At 38.4% G+C, this 10,249-nt stretch overlaps 1 long non-coding RNA gene across 1 annotated transcript in view; it reads left to right on the top strand.

Annotated features, from left to right (window-relative positions):
* Nucleotides 1–1,014: 1,014 nt before the first annotated feature.
* Nucleotides 1,015–10,249, top strand: part of LOC111769362 (uncharacterized) — a 76,393-nt gene continuing 67,158 nt past the window's right edge. The window contains exons 1-2 of the long non-coding RNA XR_002802344.2: nucleotides 1,015–1,312; nucleotides 3,193–3,257. This is a non-coding gene — a long non-coding RNA (uncharacterized lncRNA). The remainder of the gene's footprint in view (nucleotides 1,313–3,192; nucleotides 3,258–10,249) is intronic.

The raw sequence follows: 10,249 nt of genomic DNA, 5'->3' as shown, positions 1-10,249 counted from the left end.
TCTGGGTTTTTGAAATAGCATAAACTGTCCTATAAAGCATCTATAGAAGAAAAAAGACAGAAGGGGAAATGAGTGGCATTTTTTGATGAGTGTGTTGGTAACAGGTGGAGAAAATGATGGAGGGGATATAGGTGGGCGGGCTGGGGAGAGTGACGTGGACACCCAGACTTTTTGGCAATGCAGGATGAAGCACCACTGAAAGCCGTTGAGGAGGAAGATAATGTTTGCAAGAGCAGAGGAAGAAAAACTAGCTATTTGCTGAGTGAGAAGTGATAAAATACGCATAGTGAAGAGAAGACTTAGCGTTGGTGAGCTTTCAACCCAATTAGAAAGCGTTCCAGCAACTCTGTCTAACTTCTTGTTGCTAATTCCCCCACCTCAGAGTGGGCCTCTGAACTAAGGGCAATGAGAGGCAAGTTTAGCTGAAGAGTCTCTACGTTCCGTGAACACACATCCATCAGCGTTCTGGCACGTGCATGCTACAACTCCATGGTAGGGTATTTACAATGGTGCACAGAACAGTGCTGGTCCCAGTCCTGGTGGAGCTTGCAGTTTGGGGAAGAATGAAAAAAATAAATAAACAACAGGTAAATATCTTACAAATTGTACTAGATGGAAGAGGAACTAGCAATGTACAATAAGAGAGACTATTGGGAACTGTAGTGGGGAGTGAGCACTGCTTCGGACAGCATAATGTTAATAAGGCTTCCCCTGGGAAGACGTGATATTTGACAGCAGACATGAAATCGGAGAAGCTGGCAGTCAGAGGAAAGAGCAGCCAGGTAGAAGGAACAGCCTTCGTGAAGATCTTTTTTTTTTTTTTCTTTTTTAAAGATTTTATTTTTTTCCTTTTTCTCCCCAAAGCCCCCCGGTACATAGTTATATATTCTTCGTTGTGGGTCCTTCTAGTTGTGGCACGTGGGACGCCGCCTCAGCGTGGTTTGATGAGCAGTATCATGTCCGCGCCCAGGATTCGAACCAACGAAACACTGGGCCGCCTACAGCGGAGCGCGCGAACTTAACCGCTCGGCCACGGGGCCAGCCCCCTTCGTGAAGATCTTAAGGAAGGAAAGAGCTTAGTGCGTCTGAGAAGTTAAAGAAGGCCAGTGTGGCTGGAACACAAGGCGAGGAGAAGAGCCGTGACAGATGGGACTGGGCCCCATCACGCAGTCTCTAGGCCATATTAAATTACTTTATTTTTTTCTAAGTGAATGGGAAGTCATTGGAGGGTTTTTAATAAGAGTGTGGAGTGGCCAGGTTTACATTTTTACAAGACTGTTCTGGCTATTGTACTGAAAATGGATGGAGCAAGGTAGGCAGGTTTTTAATATGTGTTGCAATAATTTAGGTAAGAGGTGACAGTGGATTTCATCATAGCGGTGGCAGTCAAGAAGAAGAGAAGTGAATGGAATCAAAATGTTTTTGTAGTAGAGTTGAAAGGACTTGAAGGAAGATTAGATATGAGTGATGAGCAAGAAGGAGGAATCAAAAACAATCCTCAGGTTTGAGCAACTGGGTGAATGCTGACACCATCTACGGGGATTTGGGAGACATGGGGAAAAAGTTGGGGGTTGAGAATTAGAGGCACTATTTAGATACGTGGAATGTGAGAAGTCTGTAAGACGTCCCATGGGAGATACCAAATAGCTGCTTAACATGTGAGTCTGTGGTTCAGAGAAGTCGGAATTACAGATGAACATTTGCAAGTTATCAACATATACATGGTGTATGAAATATTTATGTAGACGTTCATAGTATAGGGTAAGCCTATTCTGTGGGTGTGAAATAGCCAGGAGACGAAAGCAAATGTATTTTACTATAAAGTTCAATTTGCCATCTTTGTCATCTCAGCTCACGTAAACTTTAGATTTTACTTGGGAATGGGCTCTAGTACCTGGTCCAAATTCACTTAAACAGAGTGTTATGGAAATTTCAGGATGGGTTTGAAGACAGCTGGCTTAATGGGTTTTGAAGGTTATGTTCTGCCAGGGAAAGGTGAGAGAATCCACTTAGGACTCCCCAGAGCAACAGCCCAGCCCTGGTCAGTTTCTGACCTTGCCTCTGCAGTCCGGCCCGAAGGATCTGTTTTCCACACCCCTTTCATGGATGGTGCGCGTGTCTGCATGAAGTCAGCAGTTAGGGTCACTGCATCACTCTTCTTGCCTTTTGGCTATTATAACAATCACAATTAGCATTTTTGAGAAATCCTTTACACTTTCAAATTGTTTTTAAAAATACTACCTTTCATTATTCCTCAGTACAGCCTTGTGTAAAAGGAAATGATTTTATGGAGGCAAGAAGGGAAGAGCGGGTAAATTGATGCCATTATGACAGCTGTTGTTTATTCAAACCATCACTGAAATTGTTTGCTGGGTGAAATGTCTCAGGTGGTGAGCACACTGCATTTGCTTTTTAAAAAACAAGTGACAAAGGGGGCCAGCCCCATGGCGCAGAGGTTAAGCTCCCATGTTGTGCTTCGGCAGCCCCAGGGTTTGCCGGTTCAGATCCCAGGTGTGGACCTACCCACGGCTTGTCAAGCCATGCTGTGGCAGGTGTCCCTCATATAAAGTAGAGGAAGATAGGTGTGGATGTTAGCTCAGGGCTAATCTTCTTCTTCAAAAAAACAAGTGACAAAGAATGACTTTATGGTCACAGGAATGTTAACTTCAGTTAAGACTGAGACTGAATCCTAGATAGCTGAACTATGGTCTTAATAACTATACAAATCTATAACTATGCATATAAGCCTTTCTATATATAAAGTTATATATAATATATATAAACCTTTATAACTTTATGTATTATATATATAATTACATATAGCTTTATATATTATACATAATTTTATATGTAACTATATATATATAACTAAAGGCTTGTCTCTTTATCAAACTTGGAATGTCAACCAGTTTACATAAAATGTTTTGAAAAAATCCTTTAATCTTCTTCATCAGAACAGTTGGTATAATTTAGTATTTCTAGATGAGTTAGGATCACCACTGTAAACGTTCTCTGTTGTGCTGCACTACGGTAACGTGGGCCCACCTCCCAGAAGCCGTGGAAGGTTTGTCTTCTGATCTCTCCACCAGAGGGCCACAGACAGCTGTATTCTCCCCTTTATCTGCTTCCAGTACTCCTTGCTCCCTGTTCCTGCCTGTCACTCTTCCTAACATCTCCTTCATTTACTCACAGGCGTACCTGGGAGATACTGCAGGTTCGGTTCCAGACCACCGCCATAAAGTGAATGTCGCAATAAAGTGAGTCACACGCATCTTTCGGTTTCTTACTGCGTATGAGAGTTATGTTCACCCTATAGTGTGATCTGTTGAGTGTGCAGTAGTACTATGTCCACCACAACAATGTACACGCCTTAATTTAAGAAGCTTTACTGCTAACCGTCATCTGAGCCTTCTGAGAGTCGTAACCTTTTTGCTGGCTGAGAGTCTTGCTCAATGTTGGTGGCTGCTGACTGGACACGGTGGTGCTTGCTGAAGGCTGGAGTGGCTGTGGCAATTTCTTAAAATAAGATAATGATGAAATTTCCTTCATTGATTGACTCTTCCTTTCATGAGCTATTTCTCTGTAGCATGTGATGCTGTTTGATAGCATTTTACCCACAGCAGAGCTTCTTTCAAAATTGGAGTCAATCCTCTCAAACACTGCCACTGCTTTATCAAGTAAGTTCATGTAATAGTCTAAATCCTTTGTTGTCATTTCAACAGTCTTCACAGCATCTTCACCGGGGCTGGATTCCATCTCAAGAAACCATTTTCTTTGCTCATCCATAAGAAGCAGCTCCTCATCCGTTAAGGTTTTGTCATGAGATTGCAGCAATTCAGCCACATCTTCAGGCTCCACTTCTAATTCTAGTCCTCTTGCTGTTTCCACCACATCTACAGTTACTTCCTCCGCTGAAGTCTTGAACCCCTCAAAGTCATCCCTGAGGGTTGGAATCAACTTCTTCCAAACTCCTGTTAATGGAGATATTTTGACCTCTTCCTGTGAATCACACACGTTCTTAATGGCACCTAGAATAGTGGATCCTTTCCAGAAGGGTTTCAATTTACTTTGCCCAGATCCGTTGGAGGAATTTATGTATGGCAGCTACAGCCTTAGGAAACGTATTTCTTAAATAACAAGATTTGAGAGTTGAAATTGCTCCTGGATCTATGAGCTGCAGAATGGATGTGTTAGCAGGCACAAAAACAATGTTAATTTCATTGGACATCCCCATCAGAGCTCTTGGGTGACCAGGTGCACTGTCAGTGAACAGTAATATCTTGAAAGGAACCTTTTTTCTGAGCAGTGGACTTAAAATAAGCAGTAAACCATGTTGTAAACAGATGTAGTGTCAGCTAGGGTTTGTTGTTCCTGATGTAGAGCACAGGCAGAGTAGATTTAGTGTAATTCTTAAGACTCTAGGATTTTGGGAATGGTAAGTGAGCATTGGCTTCAACCTGAAGTCAATAGTTGCCTTAGCACCTAACAAAAGAGTCAGCCTCTACTTTGAAACTTTGAAGCCAGGCATTGACTTCTCCTCTCTAACTATGAAAGTCCTAGGTGGCGTCTTCTTCCAATAGAAGGCTGTTTCGTCTACAGTGAAAATCTGTTGTTTCGTGTGGCCGCCTTCATTAATTATCTTAGCCAGATCTTCCGGAGAACTTACTGCAGCTTCTATATCAGCCCTTGCCGCTTCCCCTTGCACTTTTATGTTATAGAGACAGCTTCTCTCCTTAAACCTCATGAACCAACCTTTGCTAGGTTCAAACTTTTCTTCTGCATCTTCCTCACCTCTCTCAGCCTTCACAGAACTGAAGAAAGTTAGGGCCTTGCTCTGGATTAGGCTTTGGTTTAAGGGAATGTTGTGGCTGGTTTGATCTTCTATCCAGACCACTAAAATCCTCTCCATACCAGAATAAGGCTGTCTCACTTTCTCATCATTTGTGTGTTCACGGGAGTAGCACGTTTAATTTCCTTCAAGAACTTTTCCTTTTTGCATTCACAACTTGGCTATCTGTTTGGCACAAGGGGCCTGCCTAGCTTTCAGCCTATCTCAGCTTTCGACCTACATTCCTCACTAAGCTTAATCATTTGCAGCTTTGGACTTAAAATGAAAGACATTCGACTCTTCCTTTCACTTGAACACCTGGAGGCCATTAACTTGCCTAATTTCAGTATCGTTGTATCTCAGGGAATAGAGAGGGGGACAGAGATGGGGGAATGGCCAGGTGGTGGAGCTGTTAGAACACACACAACATTTGTTGCTTAGTTCACTCTCTTATATGGGTGTGGTTAGTGGCGTCCCGACACAATTACAGTAGTAACATCAAAGATCACTGGTCACAGGTCACCATAATAAATATAATAATAATGAAAAAATTTGAAATATTATAAGCATTACCCAATGTAACACAGACAAGAAGTGAGCAAATGCCGTTGGAAAAATGGCAACCATAGACTTGCTTAATGCAGGGTTGCCACAATCCTCCAATTTGTAAAAAACACAATACTATCTGCAAAGTGCAACAAAGCAAAGTGCAGTAAAATGAGATATGCTTGTTTTTCTCGTCAGTGTCATCAGACTAAGTCAATGCCTAAGGAACTCTATTGGGTAAAAACCCACAAATTTTAAGGACATGTAAATGTATTTTTGTTACTGTTTTGTTCATTTAGTTTTTAGTAAGCTCCTTAGCTCTGTTTAGAGCAGTGAGTTGTAATCAGATAATATAAAATCCACCTTATTGTTCACTTGTCTACCTAAAGAATGATTCTAGATTTATTGTATATACATTCTCATTTGGATTATCCTAATTATACCAAAACCCCAAGCTGATATAGCAATATAAAAAACTGTGTGGAATTAGTGAATTTCTTAGAGATACGGACACAGTTAATTTAAAGTTTTGCCATATGGATTTATTCCAGGAATGCAAATCTAATTTAATAGTTTTTGAAAAATCAATAAATAGAATTTACCACATTAATACATTAAAAGAAAAAATAATATGATCATCTCAATAGACGCAGGTAAATATTTCCTAAAATTCAATACAACTCCATGATGAAAATTCTCAGAAAACCAGAAATAAGGGACAACTTTCTAAATGTTATAAAGGTTATTTATAAAAACCCATAGCAGACAACATACTCAATGGTGAAATATTGAATGCTTTCCTCTGAGATTGGGATCAAAGCACAGATGTCCACTCTTAGGACTTCTATTTAACATTTGTATTAGAAGTGCAGTAAATCAAGAAAAAGAAAAAAGTATAATGATCAGAAAAGAAGAAGGAAAACTGTCATTATTCACAGTGACACAAATACATTCATAAAAAATCTAAAAAGCTATAAACAAAATACTAGACAGAATGAGGTTAGTAAGGTTGCTGGATATGAGGTCAATATACAGAAACAATCGTGTTCGTATTCACAAGAAATGATTAAAAATGAAATTAAAAGCAATCAGTTACAATAGCACTAAAAAATCATATAGATGGATATAAATCTAGTATAAGTACACCAAAAACTACAGAATATTGCTGAGAAATTAAAGAAGGCCAAATAGATGGAATGATTTACCGTGTTCACGGACTAAAAAATTTAATACTTTTCAAGATTAAATTAAAAAAAATTTAATATTGGTAAAATGCCAATTCTCCATGAATTAATCTGTATATTCAAGTCAACCACACCGCAATCCTAACACTTTTTTTGCTTGAAATAGACAAGCTGATTCCTGTGAAGATATAAAGGACCGAGATTTAAAGCCTAAATTTGAAGGCAATCTTTCCAAAGAAGAACAAAACTGGAAATATACTAATACTAACATATTAGTTATCTATAACAGGGAAACTAACTAGTAACTAACTAGTTACCTGTAGATAGCTACCATATCAAGACTTACAGTCGTTACTTTTCAGGGTATGTTGGCTGATAGGGGCCACAAGGATGTGGGAAACATTCTACATCTTTATCTGTGTGATAGTTACATGTCTATAGATATATTCAGAAATTAGTCAAGCTGAACATTTAAGATCTGTATATTTTAATGCATGTAAAATGTACCTTAACTAAAAATAGAATAAAATTGGTCATGGGGAGGCCTCTATAATCTGGTATATGCCTTCTGTTAAAGAGGAGCCCACAGACAAAATTACAACACACACAACGAAAATCCACCACCAGAAGAAGAATTAGCTCCCAAAGAACAGGAAATAATTGAGAAATATGAAAAGAATGTTAAAATAACTATGTTTAAAATTGAAAAGGTAGATCAAAGATTTGTCAAAGAGATAAATGAAGGCATAGAATACATAAAACAATGGCAAAATATTCTATGAATGTACCTATGAATTTATCTGTCTTTCTATCCATCATCTATCTACCTATCTATCTATCATTTATCTATAGTCTTCCTCCGTCCCTCTATTCCTCAAGATGTGTTTAAGTCTAAAACCTATGCTTTGTTCCCTTATCCCACTAAATTACTTCCGTAAACCCTTAAACAGATTAAACAATTTCAATTCTCATATTATTGCTATTGAAGTATTTAGAATTAGATTTTAGTGAAAGAAAGAATTAGTAAATACAGATTAGAAAGTTGGATATTTGTTATTAAGTCTAAGAAAAGTGAATTTATTTTATATTCATATGTAAAATCCTTTCCATTTATTAATTATCATAAAATACAATGCTTATAAAATCAAAAGAAGCTATAAGTGCAAATATTCTTGCATGCATTATCTCTAAAGGTGTCTAGGTATTTGTCATGATGCAAACTAAAGAAACAATGGCCATTGAATATTTTAAAATAGAAATAGTTGAATCTGAAAATTATTAAATTAGCTTTTTTTAATCTTAAATCATAATCTTTTGGTGCAGGTTGACATTTACAAGTAGATTTTTTAATTGTGTCTATTTAAATGTAAATATTCATCTTTTTTCAGGGGAATAGACTAATAATATAAAGGATAAAATATACAAACATGGTCATTGCCACTTCTGATACATATACTCCAAAATATTTCATCGACTTTGGTATTCTAATGCAGTCTACATGGCCTGAACTGTACAAAGGAAGGTTGTAGAATTACCACCTTTCAGTTGTTCTGAAGAACAGAAATAAAATGTTCACGAGATTCCAAGAGTTTATTGTTCTCAGACGAGCAGGCTGGATTCTGGGTCATAACAATCCGGTAACGTAGCTATAAAAATGAGTCAAGATGCAAATATTGGCCTTATCCCCAGAAGATAAATTACTTGAAAGGCTCAGCAGTGTAACAAACCAACAGTTCAAAGGACTTGTCAGGATACGTTCCCGTCTTAGGGCTCGGACAAACCATAAATTCACACTAGTGACTAGATTTTGCCTTTTGATTTCGTTTTGGAAATTGTTCTAAGGACGATTTATGGAGAATATTTAAGTCAGCTGAATTTTCTACATTGGTGATGGATTTTATGATCTGAAAATACAGAGTGTAGTTTAGTTGCTTTATTTTGTGTCCTGAAGGGGGTTGTGTTGGGTAAAGCGACTCTCAGATCCAGAAGTATAGTTAATCCCATGGAAGCGGACATCTACGCTCTTCTGTTTCTTCCTTGACGATTGTCTGTGATGGGTGGTAACTACTCAGCAAGGCAGACTGTGGCACATCACAGTGGAAACAGCCAGGATTCACCCAGGGAGACCTGGGAGGCAAGAGTTACCTAGGCTGGGGGTAAATTCCTAAGGAATTTCATTCCTAGACTTGAAAAATTAGTCCAATGTGAGGTGGACTGAAGAAAGCAAGGACCTTCTGGCTTTAACAGCTAGCATTGTCGTAAGGGGCTGTCTCATAGTACAAAAAGAGGATTAATTTTAATTTTGACACATTTTGGGAGGACAATCAGGATTGGATAGCTGCTAGATGCCTAGTTGCATATTTAGGGAGAGAAAAGATGTGTATTTTGGATTTGAGACTTGGGTTTTAGACGAAGAGAGTGATAACTCAGTCAGGAAACCCCTTCTATCCCCATCCCCCATATTATTCCATTACCCCTACAAACACATGCTTAACAATAATAATAATGACAGCTATTATTTATTGAGTATTGGAAACCCTTGCCTTAATCTATTTGATTAAAAGAAGTTAATCAATGAGGACTTGTTTAGTTTAAGGGGCTTTTCGCCTTTGTTTGGTTTTTGCATAATCTATACAACATGTTCATATGTATGCTGCAAATCCATGTAAGCGTCATGTCTTAAACAAATGTACAGTAGTTGTGTTACGCTGATGCACAGTGTAGATAATTTGGTCCTTTACGCTGCAATGTGGGCCCAGGGCAGTGTTAAGTTCTGTTTGAAACTGGTGTCATTTATTATGAGTTTTGTAATCTTGGGCCTATTACTTTCACCCCAGTTTCTTAACTTATGGAATGAAGGTAATAGTTGTGCTTACTTCACTGGGTTGTTGTGACACATTTAGTACAATGCATGACAAGCAATAATACACAATAATGGGCAATTGTTAAAATTCCTCTTCTTTTTAAAATTTTAGCTAGGTCTTATTTTCACCAAGAAGTTTCTGGAGGTAAAGGACTGTATTTATAGGGAAGTCTCTTGGTAAAATTCCCGATACTGAGCAGTGTACCTGAAGGCATCTGATAAATGCTGTTCCACTGCATGATTCTGAACGATCAGGTGAGAAAGACTCAGCATTTAGGAGCTTCCTGGTGCCACAGATCAATGGGCCAGTGGAACATAAAGCAGTAATAAATTCAGAGATTTCTTGGGATAATTTAATAGCCTTTCAATAATTTGCTCACTGTGCTTTGATAATGGTGCTGTCTTGCCTTAACCACATTCACTCCTGACATCAAGTGGGGAAATTAAATTCCTGTGATTATCAACACCCTATTGCTTAACATCAAAAGCAATGCTCTGTGTTGGGTAGGAGTGGGTTTCTGATAATAAATCCGATCGCTTACAACAGGAAGGGGCTATCACTTTTAGGGGAACATGGAGATCCTCTATGGATCACAGGAAATGTCAGCAGCTATTCATAGATATTTTTATTCCTATGTTTCCTTTGCAAAATAGGCCCTCTGCAGATATATACACAATTTTGCACTTCTCGAACAAAAAAAAAAAGCAGAAGCCCAAATCATTGGATGGTATAGAAAGGAATGTCAGGATAATATATTCAACTTCAGCTCTGAAGAGATAGAAGACCTCCAGACTTCAATTTTGCGCCTCTTCTAATTGTTCTCTTTA

The sequence above is a fragment of the Equus caballus genome, chromosome 20 (assembly GCF_041296265.1).
Source record: "Equus caballus isolate H_3958 breed thoroughbred chromosome 20, TB-T2T, whole genome shotgun sequence".
Classification (NCBI taxonomy): Eukaryota; Metazoa; Chordata; class Mammalia; order Perissodactyla; family Equidae; genus Equus; species Equus caballus.
Note: the sequence above shows the minus strand (reverse complement) of the source record. Positions and strands in the feature narration are given on the sequence as shown.